At 55.4% G+C, this 18,286-nt stretch overlaps 52 non-coding genes across 52 annotated transcripts; all 52 read right to left on the bottom strand.

Moving 5' to 3' along the window:
* Window positions 1-19: 19 nt before the first annotated feature.
* Trnae-cuc (transfer RNA glutamic acid (anticodon CUC)) lies at window positions 20-91 on the bottom strand. Its single transcript has one exon. It is a non-coding gene; the product is annotated as a tRNA-Glu (tRNA).
* A 274-nt stretch (window positions 92-365) lies between these two features.
* Trnal-cag (transfer RNA leucine (anticodon CAG)) lies at window positions 366-447 on the bottom strand. Its single transcript has one exon. It is a non-coding gene; the product is annotated as a tRNA-Leu (tRNA).
* Window positions 448-527: 80 nt separating this feature from the next.
* Trnal-aag (transfer RNA leucine (anticodon AAG)) lies at window positions 528-609 on the bottom strand. The gene has a single exon. It is a non-coding gene; the product is annotated as a tRNA-Leu (tRNA).
* Window positions 610-901: 292 nt separating this feature from the next.
* On the bottom strand, window positions 902-973 carry Trnah-gug (transfer RNA histidin (anticodon GUG)). Its single transcript has one exon. It is a non-coding gene; the product is annotated as a tRNA-His (tRNA).
* A 342-nt stretch (window positions 974-1,315) lies between these two features.
* Trnae-cuc (transfer RNA glutamic acid (anticodon CUC)) lies at window positions 1,316-1,387 on the bottom strand. Its single transcript has one exon. It is a non-coding gene; the product is annotated as a tRNA-Glu (tRNA).
* Window positions 1,388-1,661: 274 nt separating this feature from the next.
* Window positions 1,662-1,743, bottom strand: Trnal-cag (transfer RNA leucine (anticodon CAG)). The gene has a single exon. It is a non-coding gene; the product is annotated as a tRNA-Leu (tRNA).
* Window positions 1,744-1,823: 80 nt separating this feature from the next.
* Trnal-aag (transfer RNA leucine (anticodon AAG)) lies at window positions 1,824-1,905 on the bottom strand. The gene has a single exon. It is a non-coding gene; the product is annotated as a tRNA-Leu (tRNA).
* Window positions 1,906-2,197: 292 nt separating this feature from the next.
* Trnah-gug (transfer RNA histidin (anticodon GUG)) lies at window positions 2,198-2,270 on the bottom strand. Its single transcript has one exon. It is a non-coding gene; the product is annotated as a tRNA-His (tRNA).
* Window positions 2,271-2,962: 692 nt separating this feature from the next.
* Trnal-cag (transfer RNA leucine (anticodon CAG)) lies at window positions 2,963-3,044 on the bottom strand. The gene has a single exon. It is a non-coding gene; the product is annotated as a tRNA-Leu (tRNA).
* An 80-nt stretch (window positions 3,045-3,124) lies between these two features.
* Trnal-aag (transfer RNA leucine (anticodon AAG)) lies at window positions 3,125-3,206 on the bottom strand. Its single transcript has one exon. It is a non-coding gene; the product is annotated as a tRNA-Leu (tRNA).
* Window positions 3,207-3,498: 292 nt separating this feature from the next.
* On the bottom strand, window positions 3,499-3,570 carry Trnah-gug (transfer RNA histidin (anticodon GUG)). The gene has a single exon. It is a non-coding gene; the product is annotated as a tRNA-His (tRNA).
* Window positions 3,571-3,912: 342 nt separating this feature from the next.
* Window positions 3,913-3,984, bottom strand: Trnae-cuc (transfer RNA glutamic acid (anticodon CUC)). The gene has a single exon. It is a non-coding gene; the product is annotated as a tRNA-Glu (tRNA).
* A 274-nt stretch (window positions 3,985-4,258) lies between these two features.
* Trnal-cag (transfer RNA leucine (anticodon CAG)) lies at window positions 4,259-4,341 on the bottom strand. The gene has a single exon. It is a non-coding gene; the product is annotated as a tRNA-Leu (tRNA).
* A 79-nt stretch (window positions 4,342-4,420) lies between these two features.
* On the bottom strand, window positions 4,421-4,502 carry Trnal-aag (transfer RNA leucine (anticodon AAG)). Its single transcript has one exon. It is a non-coding gene; the product is annotated as a tRNA-Leu (tRNA).
* Window positions 4,503-4,794: 292 nt separating this feature from the next.
* Window positions 4,795-4,866, bottom strand: Trnah-gug (transfer RNA histidin (anticodon GUG)). Its single transcript has one exon. It is a non-coding gene; the product is annotated as a tRNA-His (tRNA).
* Window positions 4,867-5,209: 343 nt separating this feature from the next.
* Trnae-cuc (transfer RNA glutamic acid (anticodon CUC)) lies at window positions 5,210-5,281 on the bottom strand. Its single transcript has one exon. It is a non-coding gene; the product is annotated as a tRNA-Glu (tRNA).
* A 274-nt stretch (window positions 5,282-5,555) lies between these two features.
* Window positions 5,556-5,637, bottom strand: Trnal-cag (transfer RNA leucine (anticodon CAG)). The gene has a single exon. It is a non-coding gene; the product is annotated as a tRNA-Leu (tRNA).
* Window positions 5,638-5,717: 80 nt separating this feature from the next.
* On the bottom strand, window positions 5,718-5,799 carry Trnal-aag (transfer RNA leucine (anticodon AAG)). Its single transcript has one exon. It is a non-coding gene; the product is annotated as a tRNA-Leu (tRNA).
* A 292-nt stretch (window positions 5,800-6,091) lies between these two features.
* Window positions 6,092-6,163, bottom strand: Trnah-gug (transfer RNA histidin (anticodon GUG)). Its single transcript has one exon. It is a non-coding gene; the product is annotated as a tRNA-His (tRNA).
* Window positions 6,164-6,505: 342 nt separating this feature from the next.
* On the bottom strand, window positions 6,506-6,577 carry Trnae-cuc (transfer RNA glutamic acid (anticodon CUC)). The gene has a single exon. It is a non-coding gene; the product is annotated as a tRNA-Glu (tRNA).
* Window positions 6,578-6,851: 274 nt separating this feature from the next.
* On the bottom strand, window positions 6,852-6,933 carry Trnal-cag (transfer RNA leucine (anticodon CAG)). Its single transcript has one exon. It is a non-coding gene; the product is annotated as a tRNA-Leu (tRNA).
* An 80-nt stretch (window positions 6,934-7,013) lies between these two features.
* On the bottom strand, window positions 7,014-7,095 carry Trnal-aag (transfer RNA leucine (anticodon AAG)). Its single transcript has one exon. It is a non-coding gene; the product is annotated as a tRNA-Leu (tRNA).
* A 292-nt stretch (window positions 7,096-7,387) lies between these two features.
* Trnah-gug (transfer RNA histidin (anticodon GUG)) lies at window positions 7,388-7,459 on the bottom strand. Its single transcript has one exon. It is a non-coding gene; the product is annotated as a tRNA-His (tRNA).
* Window positions 7,460-7,801: 342 nt separating this feature from the next.
* On the bottom strand, window positions 7,802-7,873 carry Trnae-cuc (transfer RNA glutamic acid (anticodon CUC)). The gene has a single exon. It is a non-coding gene; the product is annotated as a tRNA-Glu (tRNA).
* A 274-nt stretch (window positions 7,874-8,147) lies between these two features.
* On the bottom strand, window positions 8,148-8,229 carry Trnal-cag (transfer RNA leucine (anticodon CAG)). The gene has a single exon. It is a non-coding gene; the product is annotated as a tRNA-Leu (tRNA).
* An 80-nt stretch (window positions 8,230-8,309) lies between these two features.
* On the bottom strand, window positions 8,310-8,391 carry Trnal-aag (transfer RNA leucine (anticodon AAG)). Its single transcript has one exon. It is a non-coding gene; the product is annotated as a tRNA-Leu (tRNA).
* A 292-nt stretch (window positions 8,392-8,683) lies between these two features.
* Window positions 8,684-8,755, bottom strand: Trnah-gug (transfer RNA histidin (anticodon GUG)). The gene has a single exon. It is a non-coding gene; the product is annotated as a tRNA-His (tRNA).
* A 342-nt stretch (window positions 8,756-9,097) lies between these two features.
* On the bottom strand, window positions 9,098-9,169 carry Trnae-cuc (transfer RNA glutamic acid (anticodon CUC)). The gene has a single exon. It is a non-coding gene; the product is annotated as a tRNA-Glu (tRNA).
* A 274-nt stretch (window positions 9,170-9,443) lies between these two features.
* Trnal-cag (transfer RNA leucine (anticodon CAG)) lies at window positions 9,444-9,525 on the bottom strand. The gene has a single exon. It is a non-coding gene; the product is annotated as a tRNA-Leu (tRNA).
* Window positions 9,526-9,605: 80 nt separating this feature from the next.
* Trnal-aag (transfer RNA leucine (anticodon AAG)) lies at window positions 9,606-9,687 on the bottom strand. Its single transcript has one exon. It is a non-coding gene; the product is annotated as a tRNA-Leu (tRNA).
* A 292-nt stretch (window positions 9,688-9,979) lies between these two features.
* Window positions 9,980-10,051, bottom strand: Trnah-gug (transfer RNA histidin (anticodon GUG)). The gene has a single exon. It is a non-coding gene; the product is annotated as a tRNA-His (tRNA).
* A 342-nt stretch (window positions 10,052-10,393) lies between these two features.
* On the bottom strand, window positions 10,394-10,465 carry Trnae-cuc (transfer RNA glutamic acid (anticodon CUC)). The gene has a single exon. It is a non-coding gene; the product is annotated as a tRNA-Glu (tRNA).
* Window positions 10,466-10,739: 274 nt separating this feature from the next.
* On the bottom strand, window positions 10,740-10,821 carry Trnal-cag (transfer RNA leucine (anticodon CAG)). The gene has a single exon. It is a non-coding gene; the product is annotated as a tRNA-Leu (tRNA).
* Window positions 10,822-10,901: 80 nt separating this feature from the next.
* On the bottom strand, window positions 10,902-10,983 carry Trnal-aag (transfer RNA leucine (anticodon AAG)). The gene has a single exon. It is a non-coding gene; the product is annotated as a tRNA-Leu (tRNA).
* Window positions 10,984-11,275: 292 nt separating this feature from the next.
* Window positions 11,276-11,347, bottom strand: Trnah-gug (transfer RNA histidin (anticodon GUG)). The gene has a single exon. It is a non-coding gene; the product is annotated as a tRNA-His (tRNA).
* Window positions 11,348-11,689: 342 nt separating this feature from the next.
* Trnae-cuc (transfer RNA glutamic acid (anticodon CUC)) lies at window positions 11,690-11,761 on the bottom strand. Its single transcript has one exon. It is a non-coding gene; the product is annotated as a tRNA-Glu (tRNA).
* Window positions 11,762-12,035: 274 nt separating this feature from the next.
* On the bottom strand, window positions 12,036-12,117 carry Trnal-cag (transfer RNA leucine (anticodon CAG)). Its single transcript has one exon. It is a non-coding gene; the product is annotated as a tRNA-Leu (tRNA).
* Window positions 12,118-12,197: 80 nt separating this feature from the next.
* On the bottom strand, window positions 12,198-12,279 carry Trnal-aag (transfer RNA leucine (anticodon AAG)). The gene has a single exon. It is a non-coding gene; the product is annotated as a tRNA-Leu (tRNA).
* A 713-nt stretch (window positions 12,280-12,992) lies between these two features.
* Window positions 12,993-13,064, bottom strand: Trnae-cuc (transfer RNA glutamic acid (anticodon CUC)). Its single transcript has one exon. It is a non-coding gene; the product is annotated as a tRNA-Glu (tRNA).
* A 274-nt stretch (window positions 13,065-13,338) lies between these two features.
* Window positions 13,339-13,420, bottom strand: Trnal-cag (transfer RNA leucine (anticodon CAG)). Its single transcript has one exon. It is a non-coding gene; the product is annotated as a tRNA-Leu (tRNA).
* Window positions 13,421-13,873: 453 nt separating this feature from the next.
* On the bottom strand, window positions 13,874-13,945 carry Trnah-gug (transfer RNA histidin (anticodon GUG)). The gene has a single exon. It is a non-coding gene; the product is annotated as a tRNA-His (tRNA).
* A 342-nt stretch (window positions 13,946-14,287) lies between these two features.
* Window positions 14,288-14,359, bottom strand: Trnae-cuc (transfer RNA glutamic acid (anticodon CUC)). Its single transcript has one exon. It is a non-coding gene; the product is annotated as a tRNA-Glu (tRNA).
* Window positions 14,360-14,633: 274 nt separating this feature from the next.
* Window positions 14,634-14,714, bottom strand: Trnal-cag (transfer RNA leucine (anticodon CAG)). The gene has a single exon. It is a non-coding gene; the product is annotated as a tRNA-Leu (tRNA).
* An 81-nt stretch (window positions 14,715-14,795) lies between these two features.
* Window positions 14,796-14,876, bottom strand: Trnal-aag (transfer RNA leucine (anticodon AAG)). Its single transcript has one exon. It is a non-coding gene; the product is annotated as a tRNA-Leu (tRNA).
* Window positions 14,877-15,939: 1,063 nt separating this feature from the next.
* Window positions 15,940-16,021, bottom strand: Trnal-cag (transfer RNA leucine (anticodon CAG)). Its single transcript has one exon. It is a non-coding gene; the product is annotated as a tRNA-Leu (tRNA).
* An 80-nt stretch (window positions 16,022-16,101) lies between these two features.
* Trnal-aag (transfer RNA leucine (anticodon AAG)) lies at window positions 16,102-16,183 on the bottom strand. The gene has a single exon. It is a non-coding gene; the product is annotated as a tRNA-Leu (tRNA).
* Window positions 16,184-16,475: 292 nt separating this feature from the next.
* Trnah-gug (transfer RNA histidin (anticodon GUG)) lies at window positions 16,476-16,547 on the bottom strand. The gene has a single exon. It is a non-coding gene; the product is annotated as a tRNA-His (tRNA).
* Window positions 16,548-16,888: 341 nt separating this feature from the next.
* On the bottom strand, window positions 16,889-16,960 carry Trnae-cuc (transfer RNA glutamic acid (anticodon CUC)). The gene has a single exon. It is a non-coding gene; the product is annotated as a tRNA-Glu (tRNA).
* Window positions 16,961-17,233: 273 nt separating this feature from the next.
* Window positions 17,234-17,315, bottom strand: Trnal-cag (transfer RNA leucine (anticodon CAG)). The gene has a single exon. It is a non-coding gene; the product is annotated as a tRNA-Leu (tRNA).
* Window positions 17,316-17,395: 80 nt separating this feature from the next.
* Trnal-aag (transfer RNA leucine (anticodon AAG)) lies at window positions 17,396-17,477 on the bottom strand. Its single transcript has one exon. It is a non-coding gene; the product is annotated as a tRNA-Leu (tRNA).
* A 292-nt stretch (window positions 17,478-17,769) lies between these two features.
* On the bottom strand, window positions 17,770-17,841 carry Trnah-gug (transfer RNA histidin (anticodon GUG)). The gene has a single exon. It is a non-coding gene; the product is annotated as a tRNA-His (tRNA).
* Window positions 17,842-18,183: 342 nt separating this feature from the next.
* Trnae-cuc (transfer RNA glutamic acid (anticodon CUC)) lies at window positions 18,184-18,255 on the bottom strand. Its single transcript has one exon. It is a non-coding gene; the product is annotated as a tRNA-Glu (tRNA).
* Window positions 18,256-18,286: the final 31 nt, after the last annotated feature.

The following is an 18,286-nucleotide window of genomic DNA, read 5'->3' as shown; positions in this document are numbered from 1 at the left end:
GAGCAACAAAATGGTGGATTTCCGGTACCGGGAATCGAACCCGGGCCTCCTGGGTGAGAGCCAGGTATCCTAGCCACTAGACGACACCGGATAACGACACACGCACTCCTCCAACAAACACGGTGAGCGTCCACCCGCTACTTGACGACAACTGCAAAAATTAACGCTTCCACTTCGTAGAACGGCATGCTCTGGACGTATCTCGTGGAGACGAACGCCAGCAATCATGAGACCAAACTGCGCCGGTGAATCCTGTTGTTACACCGCGCACTGTGCTACGACAGTTTAAGAGAGCGACGCTCACGCTTTGCTGCGCTATTTCCTTCGCGGGAAATCAGTGCTCCTGTTTTCGAGACAGAAAACGTTGGCAGCGGTGGGATTCGAACCCACGCCTCCGAAGAGACTGGTGCCTGAAACCAGCGCCTTAGACCGCTCGGCCACGCTACCTACGCGACGCGGCCGCCGCAGGAGCTGCGTTCTACCCCACGAGAACACAGCGCAATGGCACAAAAACGAGAAGTAAAAATTGGCAGCGGTGGGATTCGAACCCACGCCTCCGAAGAGACTGGTGCCTTAAACCAGCGCCTTAGACCGCTCGGCCACGCTACCTGCGCCAGCGTTCCCCGCGTCTCTAGAAAACAGTGCACGACACAGTTTCCTGTTGTGCTGCGACTCGCTGCTCATGCATCGCACCTCAAACAACTGCCCCTTTCGACTATAGATTTAACCTCTCAGGCAGCTACCCACGCCCTGGGGCGGCCGAATTTCTTGTTGCTGATAATGAAACGGTAGTGCAACCTGCGGCGTGCGGAACATGAGTGTAAAGTGATGAGAGCATTGTGATTTCAAACACTGGGTGACGATCATGATTGCAGCAACAGCAAGGCAAAACCTTCAAAATTGCCGTGACCAGGATTCGAACCTGGGTTTTTGCGGCCACAACGCAATGTCCTAACCACTAGACGATCACTGCCGCGGAGGCGCCCGGGGAAGCAGTTCTCGCGACTGCACCCGCCCGGTACACAGCAAAGCTCAGCCCACTGCGTCAGACGCGATCTCCATTATATGTATACGGGCAAACGAAACGTGCCTGCGCTGTTAGGACACTAACCAGAGTGGGTAGCTGCATTCATCTCCCTGGCAGTGTCTTGCAGTCCTCCAAGTCTGTTGACCACAGGTGGACAGGTGTCGCATCTCTCTCGCCGTCACTTGTGGCCGTCATTCATACTTAACGTGCTTTTCTGCAAGCGTCAGCGTAGCGTCAGTCGAGCAAAGTCGGGACAAGTCGCCTAAGAGGAGCAACAAAATGGTGGATTTCCGGTACCGGGAATCGAACCCGGGCCTCCTGGGTGAGAGCCAGGTATCCTAGCCACTAGACGACACCGGATAACGACACACGCACTCCTCCAACAAACACGGTGAGCGTCCACCCGCTACTTGACGACAACTGCAAAAATTAACGCTTCCACTTCGTAGAACGGCATGCTCTGGACGTATCTCGTGGAGACGAACGCCAGCAATCATGAGACCAAACTGCGCCGGTGAATCCTGTTGTTACACCGCGCACTGTGCTACGACAGTTTAAGAGAGCGACGCTCACGCTTTGCTGCGCTATTTCCTTCGCGGGAAATCAGTGCTCCTGTTTTCGAGACAGAAAACGTTGGCAGCGGTGGGATTCGAACCCACGCCTCCGAAGAGACTGGTGCCTGAAACCAGCGCCTTAGACCGCTCGGCCACGCTACCTACGCGACGCGGCCGCCGCAGGAGCTGCGTTCTACCCCACGAGAACACAGCGCAATGGCACAAAAACGAGAAGTAAAAATTGGCAGCGGTGGGATTCGAACCCACGCCTCCGAAGAGACTGGTGCCTTAAACCAGCGCCTTAGACCGCTCGGCCACGCTACCTGCGCCAGCGTTCCCCGCGTCTCTAGAAAACAGTGCACGACACAGTTTCCTGTTGTGCTGCGACTCGCTGCTCATGCATCGCACCTCAAACAACTGCCCCTTTCGACTATAGATTTAACCTCTCAGGCAGCTACCCACGCCCTGGGGCGGCCGAATTTCTTGTTGCTGATAATGAAACGGTAGTGCAACCTGCGGCGTGCGGAACATGAGTGTAAAGTGATGAGAGCATTGTGATTTCAAACACTGGGTGACGATCATGATTGCAGCAACAGCAAGGCAAAACCTTCAAAATTGCCGTGACCAGGATTCGAACCTGGGTTTTTTGCGGCCACAACGCAATGTCCTAACCACTAGACGATCACTGCCGCGGAGGCGCCCGGGGAAGCAGTTCTCGCGACTGCACCCGCCCGGTACACAGCAAAGCTCAGCCCACTGCGTCAGACGCGATCTCCATTATATGTATACGGGCAAACGAAACGTGCCTGCGCTGTTAGGACACTAACCAGAGTGGTTAGCTGCATTCATCTCCCTGGCAGTGTCTTGCAGTCCTCCAAGTCTGTTGACCACAGGTGGACAGGTGTCGCATCTCTCTCGCCGTCACTTGTGGCCGTCATTCATACTTAACGTGACGTGCTTTTCTGCAAGCGTCAGCGTAGCGTCAGTCGAGCAAAGTCGGGACAAGTCGCCTAAGAGGAGCAACAAAATGGTGGATTTCCGGTACGGGAATCGAACCCGGGCCTCCTGGGTGAGAGCCAGGTATCCTAGCCACTAGACGACACCGGATAACGACACACGCACTCCTCCAACAAACACGGTGAGCGTCCACCCGCTACTTGACGACAACTGCAAAAATTAACGCTTCCACTTCGTAGAACGGCATGCTCTGGACGTATCTCGTGGAGACGAACGCCAGCAATCATGAGACCAAACTGCGCCGGTGAATCCTGTTGTTACACCGCGCACTGTGCTACGACAGTTTAAGAGAGCGACGCTCACGCTTTGCTGCGCTATTTCCTTCGCGGGAAATCAGTGCTCCTGTTTTCGAGACAGAAAACGTTGGCAGCGGTGGGATTCGAACCCACGCCTCCGAAGAGACTGGTGCCTGAAACCAGCGCCTTAGACCGCTCGGCCACGCTACCTACGCGACGCGGCCGCCGCAGGAGCTGCGTTCTACCCCACGAGAACACAGCGCAATGGCACAAAAACGAGAAGTAAAAATTGGCAGCGGTGGGATTCGAACCCACGCCTCCGAAGAGACTGGTGCCTTAAACCAGCGCCTTAGACCGCTCGGCCACGCTACCTGCGCCAGCGTTCCCCGCGTCTCTAGAAAACAGTGCACGACACAGTTTCCTGTTGTGCTGCGACTCGCTGCTCATGCATCGCACCTCAAACAACTGCCCCTTTCGACTATAGATTTAACCTCTCAGGCAGCTACCCACGCCCTGGGGCGGCCGAATTTCTTGTTGCTGATAATGAAACGGTAGTGCAACCTGCGGCGTGCGGAACATGAGTGTAAAGTGATGAGAGCATTGTGATTTCAAACACTGGGTGACGATCATGATTGCAGCAACAGCAAGGCAAAACCTTCAAAATTGCCGTGACCAGGATTCGAACCTGGGTTTTTGCGGCCACAACGCAATGTCCTAACCACTAGACGATCACTGCCGCGGAGGCGCCCGGGGAAGCAGTTCTCGCGACTGCACCCGCCCGGTACACAGCAAAGCTCAGCCCACTGCGTCAGACGCGATCTCCATTATATGTATACGGGCAAACGAAACGTGCCTGCGCTGTTAGGACACTAACCAGAGTGGTTAGCTGCATTCACCTCCCTGGCAGTGTCTTGCAGTCCTCCAAGTCTGTTGACCACAGGTGGACAGGTGTCGCATCTCTCTCGCCGTCACTTGTGGCCGTCATTCATACTTAACGTGCTTTTCTGCAAGCGTCAGCGTAGCGTCAGTCGAGCAAAGTCGGGACAAGTCGCCTAAGAGGAGCAACAAAATGGTGGATTTCCGGTACCGGGAATCGAACCCGGGCCTCCTGGGTGAGAGCCAGGTATCCTAGCCACTAGACGACACCGGATAACGACACACGCACTCCTCCAACAAACACGGTGAGCGTCCACCCGCTACTTGACGACAACTGCAAAAATTAACGCTTCCACTTCGTAGAACGGCATGCTCTGGACGTATCTCGTGGAGACGAACGCCAGCAATCATGAGACCAAACTGCGCCGGTGAATCCTGTTGTTACACCGCGCACTGTGCTACGACAGTTTAAGAGAGCGACGCTCACGCTTTGCTGCGCTATTTCCTTCGCGGGAAATCAGTGCTCCTGTTTTCGAGACAGAAAACGTTGGCAGCGGTGGGGATTCGAACCCACGCCTCCGAAGAGACTGGTGCCTGAAACCAGCGCCTTAGACCGCTCGGCCACGCTACCTACGCGACGCGGCGCCGCAGGAGCTGCGTTCTACCCCACGAGAACACAGCGCAATGGCACAAAAACGAGAAGTAAAAATTGGCAGCGGTGGGATTCGAACCCACGCCTCCGAAGAGACTGGTGCCTTAAACCAGCGCCTTAGACCGCTCGGCCACGCTACCTGCGCCAGCGTTCCCCGCGTCTCTAGAAAACAGTGCACGACACAGTTTCCTGTTGTGCTGCGACTCGCTGCTCATGCATCGCACCTCAAACAACTGCCCCTTTCGACTATAGATTTAACCTCTCAGGCAGCTACCCACGCCCTGGGGCGGCCGAATTTCTTGTTGCTGATAATGAAACGGTAGTGCAACCTGCGGCGTGCGGAACATGAGTGTAAAGTGATGAGAGCATTGTGATTTCAAACACTGGGTGACGATCATGATTGCAGCAACAGCAAGGCAAAACCTTCAAAATTGCCGTGACCAGGATTCGAACCTGGGTTTTTGCGGCCACAACGCAATGTCCTAACCACTAGACGATCACTGCCGCGGAGGCGCCCGGGGAAGCAGTTCTCGCGACTGCACCCGCCCCGGTACACAGCAAAGCTCAGCCCACTGCGTCAGACGCGATCTCCATTATATGTATACGGGCAAACGAAACGTGCCTGCGCTGTTAGGACACTAACCAGAGTGGTTAGCTGCATTCACCTCCCTGGCAGTGTCTTGCAGTCCTCCAAGTCTGTTGACCACAGGTGGACAGGTGTCGCATCTCTCTCGCCGTCACTTGTGGCCGTCATTCATACTTAACGTGCTTTTCTGCAAGCGTCAGCGTAGCGTCAGTCGAGCAAAGTCGGGACAAGTCGCCTAAGAGGAGCAACAAAATGGTGGATTTCCGGTACCGGGAATCGAACCCGGGCCTCCTGGGTGAGAGCCAGGTATCCTAGCCACTAGACGACACCGGATAACGACACACGCACTCCTCCAACAAACACGGTGAGCGTCCACCCGCTACTTGACGACAACTGCAAAAATTAACGCTTCCACTTCGTAGAACGGCATGCTCTGGACGTATCTCGTGGAGACGAACGCCAGCAATCATGAGACCAAACTGCGCCGGTGAATCCTGTTGTTACACCGCGCACTGTGCTACGACAGTTTAAGAGAGCGACGCTCACGCTTTGCTGCGCTATTTCCTTCGCGGGAAATCAGTGCTCCTGTTTTCGAGACAGAAAACGTTGGCAGCGGTGGGATTCGAACCCACGCCTCCGAAGAGACTGGTGCCTGAAACCAGCGCCTTAGACCGCTCGGCCACGCTACCTACGCGACGCGGCCGCCGCAGGAGCTGCGTTCTACCCCACGAGAACACAGCGCAATGGCACAAAAACGAGAAGTAAAAATTGGCAGCGGTGGGATTCGAACCCACGCCTCCGAAGAGACTGGTGCCTTAAACCAGCGCCTTAGACCGCTCGGCCACGCTACCTGCGCCAGCGTTCCCCGCGTCTCTAGAAAACAGTGCACGACACAGTTTCCTGTTGTGCTGCGACTCGCTGCTCATGCATCGCACCTCAAACAACTGCCCCTTTCGACTATAGATTTAACCTCTCAGGCAGCTACCCACGCCCTGGGGCGGCCGAATTTCTTGTTGCTGATAATGAAACGGTAGTGCAACCTGCGGCGTGCGGAACATGAGTGTAAAGTGATGAGAGCATTGTGATTTCAAACACTGGGTGACGATCATGATTGCAGCAACAGCAAGGCAAAACCTTCAAAATTGCCGTGACCAGGATTCGAACCTGGGTTTTTGCGGCCACAACGCAATGTCCTAACCACTAGACGATCACTGCCGCGGAGGCGCCCGGGGAAGCAGTTCTCGCGACTGCACCCGCCCGGTACACAGCAAAGCTCAGCCCACTGCGTCAGACGCGATCTCCATTATATGTATACGGGCAAACGAAACGTGCCTGCGCTGTTAGGACACTAACCAGAGTGGGTAGCTGCATTCATCTCCCTGGCAGTGTCTTGCAGTCCTCCAAGTCTGTTGACCACAGGTGGACAGGTGTCGCATCTCTCTCGCCGTCACTTGTGGCCGTCATTCATACTTAACGTGCTTTTCTGCAAGCGTCAGCGTAGCGTCAGTCGAGCAAAGTCGGGACAAGTCGCCTAAGAGGAGCAACAAAATGGTGGATTTCCGGTACCGGGAATCGAACCCGGGCCTCCTGGGTGAGAGCCAGGTATCCTAGCCACTAGACGACACCGGATAACGACACACGCACTCCTCCAACAAACACGGTGAGCGTCCACCCGCTACTTGACGACAACTGCAAAAATTAACGCTTCCACTTCGTAGAACGGCATGCTCTGGACGTATCTCGTGGAGACGAACGCCAGCAATCATGAGACCAAACTGCGCCGGTGAATCCTGTTGTTACACCGCGCACTGTGCTACGACAGTTTAAGAGAGCGACGCTCACGCTTTGCTGCGCTATTTCCTTCGCGGGAAATCAGTGCTCCTGTTTTCGAGACAGAAAACGTTGGCAGCGGTGGGATTCGAACCCACGCCTCCGAAGAGACTGGTGCCTGAAACCAGCGCCTTAGACCGCTCGGCCACGCTACCTACGCGACGCGGCCGCCGCAGGAGCTGCGTTCTACCCCACGAGAACACAGCGCAATGGCACAAAAACGAGAAGTAAAAATTGGCAGCGGTGGGATTCGAACCCACGCCTCCGAAGAGACTGGTGCCTTAAACCAGCGCCTTAGACCGCTCGGCCACGCTACCTGCGCCAGCGTTCCCCGCGTCTCTAGAAAACAGTGCACGACACAGTTTCCTGTTGTGCTGCGACTCGCTGCTCATGCATCGCACCTCAAACAACTGCCCCTTTCGACTATATATTTAACCTCTCAGGCAGCTACCCACGCCCTGGGGCGGCCGAATTTCTTGTTGCTGATAATGAAATGGTAGTGCAACCTGCGGCGTGCGGAACATGAGTGTAAAGTGATGAGAGCATTGTGATTTCAAACACTGGGTGACGATCATGATTGCAGCAACAGCAAGGCAAAACCTTCAAAATTGCCGTGACCAGGATTCGAACCTGGGTTTTTGCGGCCACAACGCAATGTCCTAACCACTAGACGATCACGGCCGCGGAGGCGCCCGGGGAAGCAGTTCTCGCGACTGCACCCGCCCGGTACACAGCAAAGCTCAGCCCACTGCGTCAGACGCGATCTCCATTATATGTATACGGGCAAACGAAACGTGCCTGCGCTGTTAGGACACTAACCAGAGTGGGTAGCTGCATTCATCTCCCTGGCAGTGTCTTGCAGTCCTCCAAGTCTGTTGACCACAGGTGGACAGGTGTCGCATCTCTCTCGCCGTCACTTGTGGCCGTCATTCATACTTAACGTGCTTTTCTGCAAGCGTCAGCGTAGCGTCAGTCGAGCAAAGTCGGGACAAGTCGCCTAAGAGGAGCAACAAAATGGTGGATTTCCGGTACCGGGAATCGAACCCGGGCCTCCTGGGTGAGAGCCAGGTATCCTAGCCACTAGACGACACCGGATAACGACACACGCACTCCTCCAACAAACACGGTGAGCGTCCACCCGCTACTTGACGACAACTGCAAAAATTAACGCTTCCACTTCGTAGAACGGCATGCTCTGGACGTATCTCGTGGAGACGAACGCCAGCAATCATGAGACCAAACTGCGCCGGTGAATCCTGTTGTTACACCGCGCACTGTGCTACGACAGTTTAAGAGAGCGACGCTCACGCTTTGCTGCGCTATTTCCTTCGCGGGAAATCAGTGCTCCTGTTTTCGAGACAGAAAACGTTGGCAGCGGTGGGATTCGAACCCACGCCTCCGAAGAGACTGGTGCCTGAAACCAGCGCCTTAGACCGCTCGGCCACGCTACCTACGCGACGCGGCCGCCGCAGGAGCTGCGTTCTACCCCACGAGAACACAGCGCAATGGCACAAAAACGAGAAGTAAAAATTGGCAGCGGTGGGATTCGAACCCACGCCTCCGAAGAGACTGGTGCCTTAAACCAGCGCCTTAGACCGCTCGGCCACGCTACCTGCGCCAGCGTTCCCCGCGTCTCTAGAAAACAGTGCACGACACAGTTTCCTGTTGTGCTGCGACTCGCTGCTCATGCATCGCACCTCAAACAACTGCCCCTTTCGACTATAGATTTAACCTCTCAGGCAGCTACCCACGCCCTGGGGCGGCCGAATTTCTTGTTGCTGATAATGAAACGGTAGTGCAACCTGCGGCGTGCGGAACATGAGTGTAAAGTGATGAGAGCATTGTGATTTCAAACACTGGGTGACGATCATGATTGCAGCAACAGCAAGGCAAAACCTTCAAAATTGCCGTGACCAGGATTCGAACCTGGGTTTTTGCGGCCACAACGCAATGTCCTAACCACTAGACGATCACTGCCGCGGAGGCGCCCGGGGAAGCAGTTCTCGCGACTGCACCCGCCCGGTACACAGCAAAGCTCAGCCCACTGCGTCAGACGCGATCTCCATTATATGTATACGGGCAAACGAAACGTGCCTGCGCTGTTAGGACACTAACCAGAGTGGGTAGCTGCATTCATCTCCCTGGCAGTGTCTTGCAGTCCTCCAAGTCTGTTGACCACAGGTGGACAGGTGTCGCATCTCTCTCGCCGTCACTTGTGGCCGTCATTCATACTTAACGTGCTTTTCTGCAAGCGTCAGCGTAGCGTCAGTCGAGCAAAGTCGGGACAAGTCGCCTAAGAGGAGCAACAAAATGGTGGATTTCCGGTACCGGGAATCGAACCCGGGCCTCCTGGGTGAGAGCCAGGTATCCTAGCCACTAGACGACACCGGATAACGACACACGCACTCCTCCAACAAACACGGTGAGCGTCCACCCGCTACTTGACGACAACTGCAAAAATTAACGCTTCCACTTCGTAGAACGGCATGCTCTGGACGTATCTCGTGGAGACGAACGCCAGCAATCATGAGACCAAACTGCGCCGGTGAATCCTGTTGTTACACCGCGCACTGTGCTACGACAGTTTAAGAGAGCGACGCTCACGCTTTGCTGCGCTATTTCCTTCGCGGGAAATCAGTGCTCCTGTTTTCGAGACAGAAAACGTTGGCAGCGGTGGGATTCGAACCCACGCCTCCGAAGAGACTGGTGCCTGAAACCAGCGCCTTAGACCGCTCGGCCACGCTACCTACGCGACGCGGCCGCCGCAGGAGCTGCGTTCTACCCCACGAGAACACAGCGCAATGGCACAAAAACGAGAAGTAAAAATTGGCAGCGGTGGGATTCGAACCCACGCCTCCGAAGAGACTGGTGCCTTAAACCAGCGCCTTAGACCGCTCGGCCACGCTACCTGCGCCAGCGTTCCCCGCGTCTCTAGAAAACAGTGCACGACACAGTTTCCTGTTGTGCTGCGACTCGCTGCTCATGCATCGCACCTCAAACAACTGCCCCTTTCGACTATAGATTTAACCTCTCAGGCAGCTACCCACGCCCTGGGGCGGCCGAATTTCTTGTTGCTGATAATGAAACGGTAGTGCAACCTGCGGCGTGCGGAACATGAGTGTAAAGTGATGAGAGCATTGTGATTTCAAACACTGGGTGACGATCATGATTGCAGCAACAGCAAGGCAAAACCTTCAAAATTGCCGTGACCAGGATTCGAACCTGGGTTTTTGCGGCCACAACGCAATGTCCTAACCACTAGACGATCACTGCCGCGGAGGCGCCCGGGGAAGCAGTTCTCGCGACTGCACCCGCCCGGTACACAGCAAAGCTCAGCCCACTGCGTCAGACGCGATCTCCATTATATGTATACGGGCAAACGAAACGTGCCTGCGCTGTTAGGACACTAACCAGAGTGGTTAGCTGCATTCACCTCCCTGGCAGTGTCTTGCAGTCCTCCAAGTCTGTTGACCACAGGTGGACAGGTGTCGCATCTCTCTCGCCGTCACTTGTGGCCGTCATTCATACTTAACGTGCTTTTCTGCAAGCGTCAGCGTAGCGTCAGTCGAGCAAAGTCGGGACAAGTCGCCTAAGAGGAGCAACAAAATGGTGGATTTCCGGTACCGGGAATCGAACCCGGGCCTCCTGGGTGAGAGCCAGGTATCCTAGCCACTAGACGACACCGGATAACGACACACGCACTCCTCCAACAAACACGGTGAGCGTCCACCCGCTACTTGACGACAACTGCAAAAATTAACGCTTCCACTTCGTAGAACGGCATGCTCTGGACGTATCTCGTGGAGACGAACGCCAGCAATCATGAGACCAAACTGCGCCGGTGAATCCTGTTGTTACACCGCGCACTGTGCTACGACAGTTTAAGAGAGCGACGCTCACGCTTTGCTGCGCTATTTCCTTCGCGGGAAATCAGTGCTCCTGTTTTCGAGACAGAAAACGTTGGCAGCGGTGGGATTCGAACCCACGCCTCCGAAGAGACTGGTGCCTGAAACCAGCGCCTTAGACCGCTCGGCCACGCTACCTACGCGACGCGGCCGCCGCAGGAGCTGCGTTCTACCCCACGAGAACACAGCGCAATGGCACAAAAACGAGAAGTAAAAATTGGCAGCGGTGGGATTCGAACCCACGCCTCCGAAGAGACTGGTGCCTTAAACCAGCGCCTTAGACCGCTCGGCCACGCTACCTGCGCCAGCGTTCCCCGCGTCTCTAGAAAACAGTGCACGACACAGTTTCCTGTTGTGCTGCGACTCGCTGCTCATGCATCGCACCTCAAACAACTGCCCCTTTCGACTATAGATTTAACCTCTCAGGCAGCTACCCACGCCCTGGGGCGGCCGAATTTCTTGTTGCTGATAATGAAACGGTAGTGCAACCTGCGGCGTGCGGAACATGAGTGTAAAGTGATGAGAGCATTGTGATTTCAAACACTGGGTGACGATCATGATTGCAGCAACAGCAAGGCAAAACCTTCAAAATTGCCGTGACCAGGATTCGAACCTGGGTTTTTGCGGCCACAACGCAATGTCCTAACCACTAGACGATCACTGCCGCGGAGGCGCCCGGGGAAGCAGTTCTCGCGACTGCACCCGCCCGGTACACAGCAAAGCTCAGCCCACTGCGTCAGACGCGATCTCCATTATATGTATACGGGCAAACGAAACGTGCCTGCGCTGTTAGGACACTAACCAGAGTGGTTAGCTGCATTCACCTCCCTGGCAGTGTCTTGCAGTCCTCCAAGTCTGTTGACCACAGGTGGACAGGTGTCGCATCTCTCTCGCCGTCACTTGTGGCCGTCATTCATACTTAACGTGCTTTTCTGCAAGCGTCAGCGTAGCGTCAGTCGAGCAAAGTCGGGACAAGTCGCCTAAGAGGAGCAACAAAATGGTGGATTTCCGGTACCGGGAATCGAACCCGGGCCTCCTGGGTGAGAGCCAGGTATCCTAGCCACTAGACGACACCGGATAACGACACACGCACTCCTCCAACAAACACGGTGAGCGTCCACCCGCTACTTGACGACAACTGCAAAAATTAACGCTTCCACTTCGTAGAACGGCATGCTCTGGACGTATCTCGTGGAGACGAACGCCAGCAATCATGAGACCAAACTGCGCCGGTGAATCCTGTTGTTACACCGCGCACTGTGCTACGACAGTTTAAGAGAGCGACGCTCACGCTTTGCTGCGCTATTTCCTTCGCGGGAAATCAGTGCTCCTGTTTTCGAGACAGAAAACGTTGGCAGCGGTGGGATTCGAACCCACGCCTCCGAAGAGACTGGTGCCTGAAACCAGCGCCTTAGACCGCTCGGCCACGCTACCTACGCGACGCGGCCGCCGCAGGAGCTGCGTTCTACCCCACGAGAACACAGCGCAATGGCACAAAAACGAGAAGTAAAAATTGGCAGCGGTGGGATTCGAACCCACGCCTCCGAAGAGACTGGTGCCTTAAACCAGCGCCTTAGACCGCTCGGCCACGCTACCTGCGCCAGCGTTCCCCGCGTCTCTAGAAAACAGTGCACGACACAGTTTCCTGTTGTGCTGCGACTCGCTGCTCATGCATCGCACCTCAAACAACTGCCCCTTTCGACTATAGATTTAACCTCTCAGGCAGCTACCCACGCCCTGGGGCGGTGGGGCGGCCGAATTTCTTGTTGCTGATAATGAAACGGTAGTGCAACCTGCGGCGTGCGGAACATGAGTGTAAAGTGATGAGAGCATTGTGATTTCAAACACTGGGTGACGATCATGATTGCAGCAACAGCAAGGCAAAACCTTCAAAATTGCCGTGACCAGGATTCGAACCTGGGTTTTTGCGGCCACAACGCAATGTCCTAACAACTAGACGATCACTGCCGCGGAGGCGCCCGGGAAGCAGTTCTCGCGACTGCACCCGCCCGGTACACAGCAAAGCTCAGCCCACTGCGTCAGACGCGATCTCCATTATATGTATACGGGCAAACGAAACGTGCCTGCGCTGTTAGGACACTAACCAGAGTGGTTAGCTGCATTCACCTCCCTGGCAGTGTCTTGCAGTCCTCCAAGTCTGTTGACCACAGGTGGACAGGTGTCGCATCTCTCTCGCCGTCACTTGTGGCCGTCATTCATACTTAACGTGCTTTTCTGCAAGCGTCAGCGTAGCGTCAGTCGAGCAAAGTCGGGACAAGTCGCCTAAGAGGAGCAACAAAATGGTGGATTTCCGGTACCGGGAATCGAACCCGGGCCTCCTGGGTGAGAGCCAGGTATCCTAGCCACTAGACGACACCGGATAACGACACACGCACTCCTCCAACAAACACGGTGAGCGTCCACCCGCTACTTGACGACAACTGCAAAAATTAACGCTTCCACTTCGTAGAACGGCATGCTCTGGACGTATCTCGTGGAGACGAACGCCAGCAATCATGAGACCAAACTGCGCCGGTGAATCCTGTTGTTACACCGCGCACTGTGCTACGACAGTTTAAGAGAGCGACGCTCACGCTTTGCTGCGCTATTTCCTTCGCGGGAAATCAGTGCTCCTGTTTTCGAGACAGAAAACGTTGGCAGCGGTGGGATTCGAACCCACGCCTCCGAAGAGACTGGTGCCTGAAACCAGCGCCTTAGACCGCTCGGCCACGCTACCTACGCGACGCGGCCGCCGCAGGAGCTGCGTTCTACCCCACGAGAACACAGCGCAATGGCACAAAAACGAGAAGTAAAAATTGGCAGCGGTGGGATTCGAACCCACGCCTCCGAAGAGACTGGTGCCTTAACCAGCGCCTTAGACCGCTCGGCCACGCTACCTGCGCCAGCGTTCCCCGCGTCTCTAGAAAACAGTGCACGACACAGTTTCCTGTTGTGCTGCGACTCGCTGCTCATGCATCGCACCTCAAACAACTGCCCCTTTCGACTATAGATTTAACCTCTCAGGCAGCTACCCACGCCCTGGGGCGGCCGAATTTCTTGTTGCTGATAATGAAACGGTAGTGCAACCTGCGGCGTGCGGAACATGAGTGTAAAGTGATGAGAGCATTGTGATTTCAAACACTGGGTGACGATCATGATTGCAGCAACAGCAAGGCAAAACCTTCAAAATTGCCGTGACCAGGATTCGAACCTGGGTTTTTGCGGCCACAACGCAATGTCCTAACCACTAGACGATCACTGCCGCGGAGGCGCCCGGGGAAGCAGTTCTCGCGACTGCACCCGCCCGGTACACAGCAAAGCTCAGCCCACTGCGTCAGACGCGATCTCCATTATATGTATACGGGCAAACGAAACGTGCCTGCGCTGTTAGGACACTAACCAGAGTGGGTAGCTGCATTCATCTCCCTGGCAGTGTCTTGCAGTCCTCCAAGTCTGTTGACCACAGGTGGACAGGTGTCGCATCTCTCTCGCCGTCACTTGTGGCCGTCATTCATACTTAACGTGCTTTTCTGCAAGCGTCAGCGTAGCGTCAGTCGAGCAAAGTCGGGACAAGTCGCCTAAGAGGAGCAACAAAATGGTGGATTTCCGGTACCGGGAATCGAACCCGGGCCTCCTGGGTGAGAGCCAGGTATCCTAGCCACTAGACGACACCGGATAACGACACACGCACTCCTCCAACAAACACGGTGAGCGTCCACCCGCTACTTGACGACAACTGCAAAAATTAACGCTTCCACTTCGTAGAACGGCATGCTCTGGACGTATCTCGTGGAGACGAACGCCAGCAATCATGAGACCAAACTGCGCCGGTGAATCCTGTTGTTACACCGCGCACTGTGCTACGACAGTTTAAGAGAGCGACGCTCACGCTTTGCTGCGCTATTTCCTTCGCGGGAAATCAGTGCTCCTGTTTTCGAGACAGAAAACGTTGGCAGCGGTGGGATTCGAACCCACGCCTCCGAAGAGACTGGTGCCTGAAACCAGCGCTTAGACCGCTCGGCCACGCTACCTACGCGACGCGGCCGCCGCAGGAGCTGCGTTTCTACCCCACGAGAACACAGCGCAATGGCACAAAAACGAGAAGTAAAAATTGGCAGCGGTGGGATTCGAACCCACGCCTCCGAGAGACTGGTGCCTTAAACCAGCGCCTTAGACCGCTCGGCCACGCTACCTGCGCCAGCGTTCCCCGCGTCTCTAGAAAACAGTGCACGACACAGTTTCCTGTTGTGCTGCGACTCGCTGCTCATGCATCGCACCTCAAACAACTGCCCCTTTCGACTATAGATTTAACCTCTCAGGCAGCTACCCACGCCCTGGGGCGGCCGAATTTCTTGTTGCTGATAATGAAACGGTAGTGCAACTGCGGCGTGCGGAACATGAGTGTAAAGTGATGAGAGCATTGTGATTTCAAACACTGGGTGACGATCATGATTGCAGCAACAGCAAGGCAAAACTTCAAAATTGCCGTGACCAGGATTCGAACCTGGGTTTTTGCGGCCACAACGCAATGTCCTAACAACTAGACGATCACTGCCGCGGAGGCGCCCGGGGAAGCAGTTCTCGCGACTGCACCCGCCCGGTACACAGCAAAGCTCAGCCCACTGCGTCAGACGCGATCTCCATTATATGTATACGGGCAAACGAAACGTGCCTGCGCTGTTAGGACACTAACCAGAGTGGTTAGCTGCATTCACCTCCCTGGCAGTGTCTTGCAGTCCTCCAAGTCTGTTGACCACAGGTGGACAGGTTGTCGCATCTCTCTCGCCGTCACTTGTGGCCGTCATTCATACTTAACGTGCTTTTCTGCAAGCGTCAGCGTAGCGTCAGTCGAGCAAAGTCGGGACAAGTCGCCTAAGAGGAGCAACAAATGGTGGATTTCCGGTACCGGGAATCGAACCCGGGCCTCCTGGGTGAGAGCCAGGTATCCTAGCCACTAGACGACACGGATAACGACACACGCACTCCTCAACAAACACGGTGAGCGTCCACCCGCTACTTGACGACAACTGCAAAAATTAACGCTTCCACTTCGTAGAACGGCATGCTCTGGACGTATCTCGTGGAGACGAACGCCAGCAATCATGAGACCAAACTGCGCCGGTGAATCCTGTTGTTACGAATCCTGTTGTTACACCGCGCACTGTGCTACGACAGTTTAAGAGAGCGACGCTCACGCTTTGCTGCGCTATTTCCTTCGCGGGAAATCAGTGCTCCTGTTTTCGAGACAGAAAACGTTGGCAGCGGTGGGATTCGAACCCACGCCTCCGAAGAGACTGGTGCCTGAAACCAGCGCCTTAGACCGCTCGGCCACGCTACCTACGCGACGCGGCCGCCGCAGGAGCTGCGTTCTACCCCACGAGAACACAGCGCAATGGCACAAAAACGAGAAGTAAAAATTGGCAGCGGTGGGATTCGAACCCACGCCTCCGAAGAGACTGGTGCCTTAAACCAGCGCCTTAGACCGCTCGGCCACGCTACCTGCGCCAGCGTTCCCCGCGTCTCTAGAAAACAGTGCACGACACAGTTTCCTGTTGTGCTGCGACTCGCTGCTCATGCATCGCACCTCAAACAACTGCCCCTTTCGACTATAGATTTAACCTCTCAGGCAGCTACCCACGCCCTGGGGCGGCCGAATTTCTTGTTGCTGATAATGAAACGGTAGTGCAACCTGCGGCGTGCGGAACATGAGTGTAAAGTGATGAGAGCATTGTGATTTCAAACACTGGGTGACGATCATGATTGCAGCAACAGCAAGGCAAAACCTTCAAAATTGCCGTGACCAGGATTCGAACCTGGGTTTTTGCGGCCACAACGCAATGTCCTAACCACTAGACGATCACTGCCGCGGAGGCGCCCGGGGAAGCAGTCTCGCGACTGCACCCGCCCGGTACACAGCAAAGCTCAGCCCACTGCGTCAGACGCGATCTCCATTATATGTATACGGGCAAACGAAACGTGCCTGCGCTGTTAGGACACTAACCAGAGTGGTTAGCTGCATTCACCTCCCTGGCAGTGTCTTGCAGTCCTCCAAGTCTGTTGACCACAGGTGGACAGGTGTCGCATCTCTCTCGCCGTCACTTGTGGCCGTCATTCATACTTAACGTGCTTTTCTGCAAGCGTCAGCGTAGCGTCAGTCGAGCAAGGTCGGGACAAGTCGCCTAAGAGGAGCAACAAAATGGTGGATTTCCGGTACCGGGAATCGAACCCGGGCCTCCTGGGTGAGAGCCAGGTATCCTAGCCACTAGACGACACCGGATAACGACACACGCACTCCTCCAACAAACACGGTGAGCGTCACCCGCTACTTGACGACAACTGCAAAAATTAACGCTTCCACTTCGTAGAACGGCATGCTCTGGACGTATCTCGTGGAGACGAACGCCAGCAATCATGAGACCAAACTGCGCCGGTGAATCCTGTTGTTACACCGCGCACTGTGCTACGACAGTTTAAGAGAGCGACGCTCACGCTTTGCTGCGCTATTTCCTTCGCGGGAAATCAGTGCTCCTGTTTTCGAGACAGAAAACGTTGGCAGCGGTGGGATTCGAACCCACGCCTCCGAAGAGACTGGTGCCTGAAACCAGCGCCTTAGACCGCTCGGCCACGCTACCTACGCGACGCGGCCGCCGCAGGAGCTGCGTTCTACCCCACGAGAACACAGCGCAATGGCACAAAAACGAGAAGTAAAAATTGGCAGCGGTGGGATTCGAACCCACGCCTCCGAAGAGACTGGTGCCTTAAACCAGCGCCTTAGACCGCTCGGCCACGCTACCTGCGCCAGCGTTCCCCGCGTCTCTAGAAAACAGTGCACGACACAGTTTCCTGTTGTGCTGCGACTCGCTGCTCATGCATCGCACCTCAAACAACTGCCCCTTTCGACTATAGATTTAACCTCTCAGGCAGCTACCCACGCCCTGGGGCGGCCGAATTTCTTGTTGCTGATAATGAAACGGTAGTGCAACCTGCGGCGTGCGGAACATGAGTGTAAAGTGATGAGAGCATTGTGATTTCAAACACTGGGTGACGATCATGATTGCAGCAACAGCAAGGCAAAACCTTCAAAATTGCCGTGACCAGGATTCGAACCTGGGTTTTTGCGGCCACAACGCAATGTCCTAACCACTAGACGATCACTGCCGCGGAGGCGCCCGGGGAAGCAGTTCTCGCGACTGCACCCGCCCGGTACACAGCAAAGCTCAGCCCACTGCGTCAGACGCGATCTCCATTATATGTATACGGGCAAACGAAACGTGCCTGCGCTGTTAGGACACTAACCAGAGTGGTTAGCTGCATTCACCTCCCTGGCAGTGTCTTGCAGTCCTCCAAGTCTGTTGACCACAGGTGGACAGGTGTCGCATCTCTCTCGCCGTCACTTGTGGCCGTCATTCATACTTAACGTGCTTTTCTGCAAGCGTCAGCGTAGCGTCAGTCGAGCAAAGTCGGGACAAGTCGCCTAAGAGGAGCAACAAAATGGTGGATTTCCGGTACCGGGAATCGAACCCGGGCCTCCTGGGTGAGAGCCAGGTATCCTAGCCACTAGACGACACCGGATAACGACACACGCACTCCTCCAACAAACACG

Source organism: Schistocerca nitens, unplaced genomic scaffold, assembly GCF_023898315.1.
Source record: "Schistocerca nitens isolate TAMUIC-IGC-003100 unplaced genomic scaffold, iqSchNite1.1 HiC_scaffold_285, whole genome shotgun sequence".
In the NCBI taxonomy this organism is placed as follows: domain Eukaryota; kingdom Metazoa; phylum Arthropoda; class Insecta; order Orthoptera; family Acrididae; genus Schistocerca; species Schistocerca nitens.
This window is presented reverse-complemented; position numbering and strand designations above follow the sequence as displayed.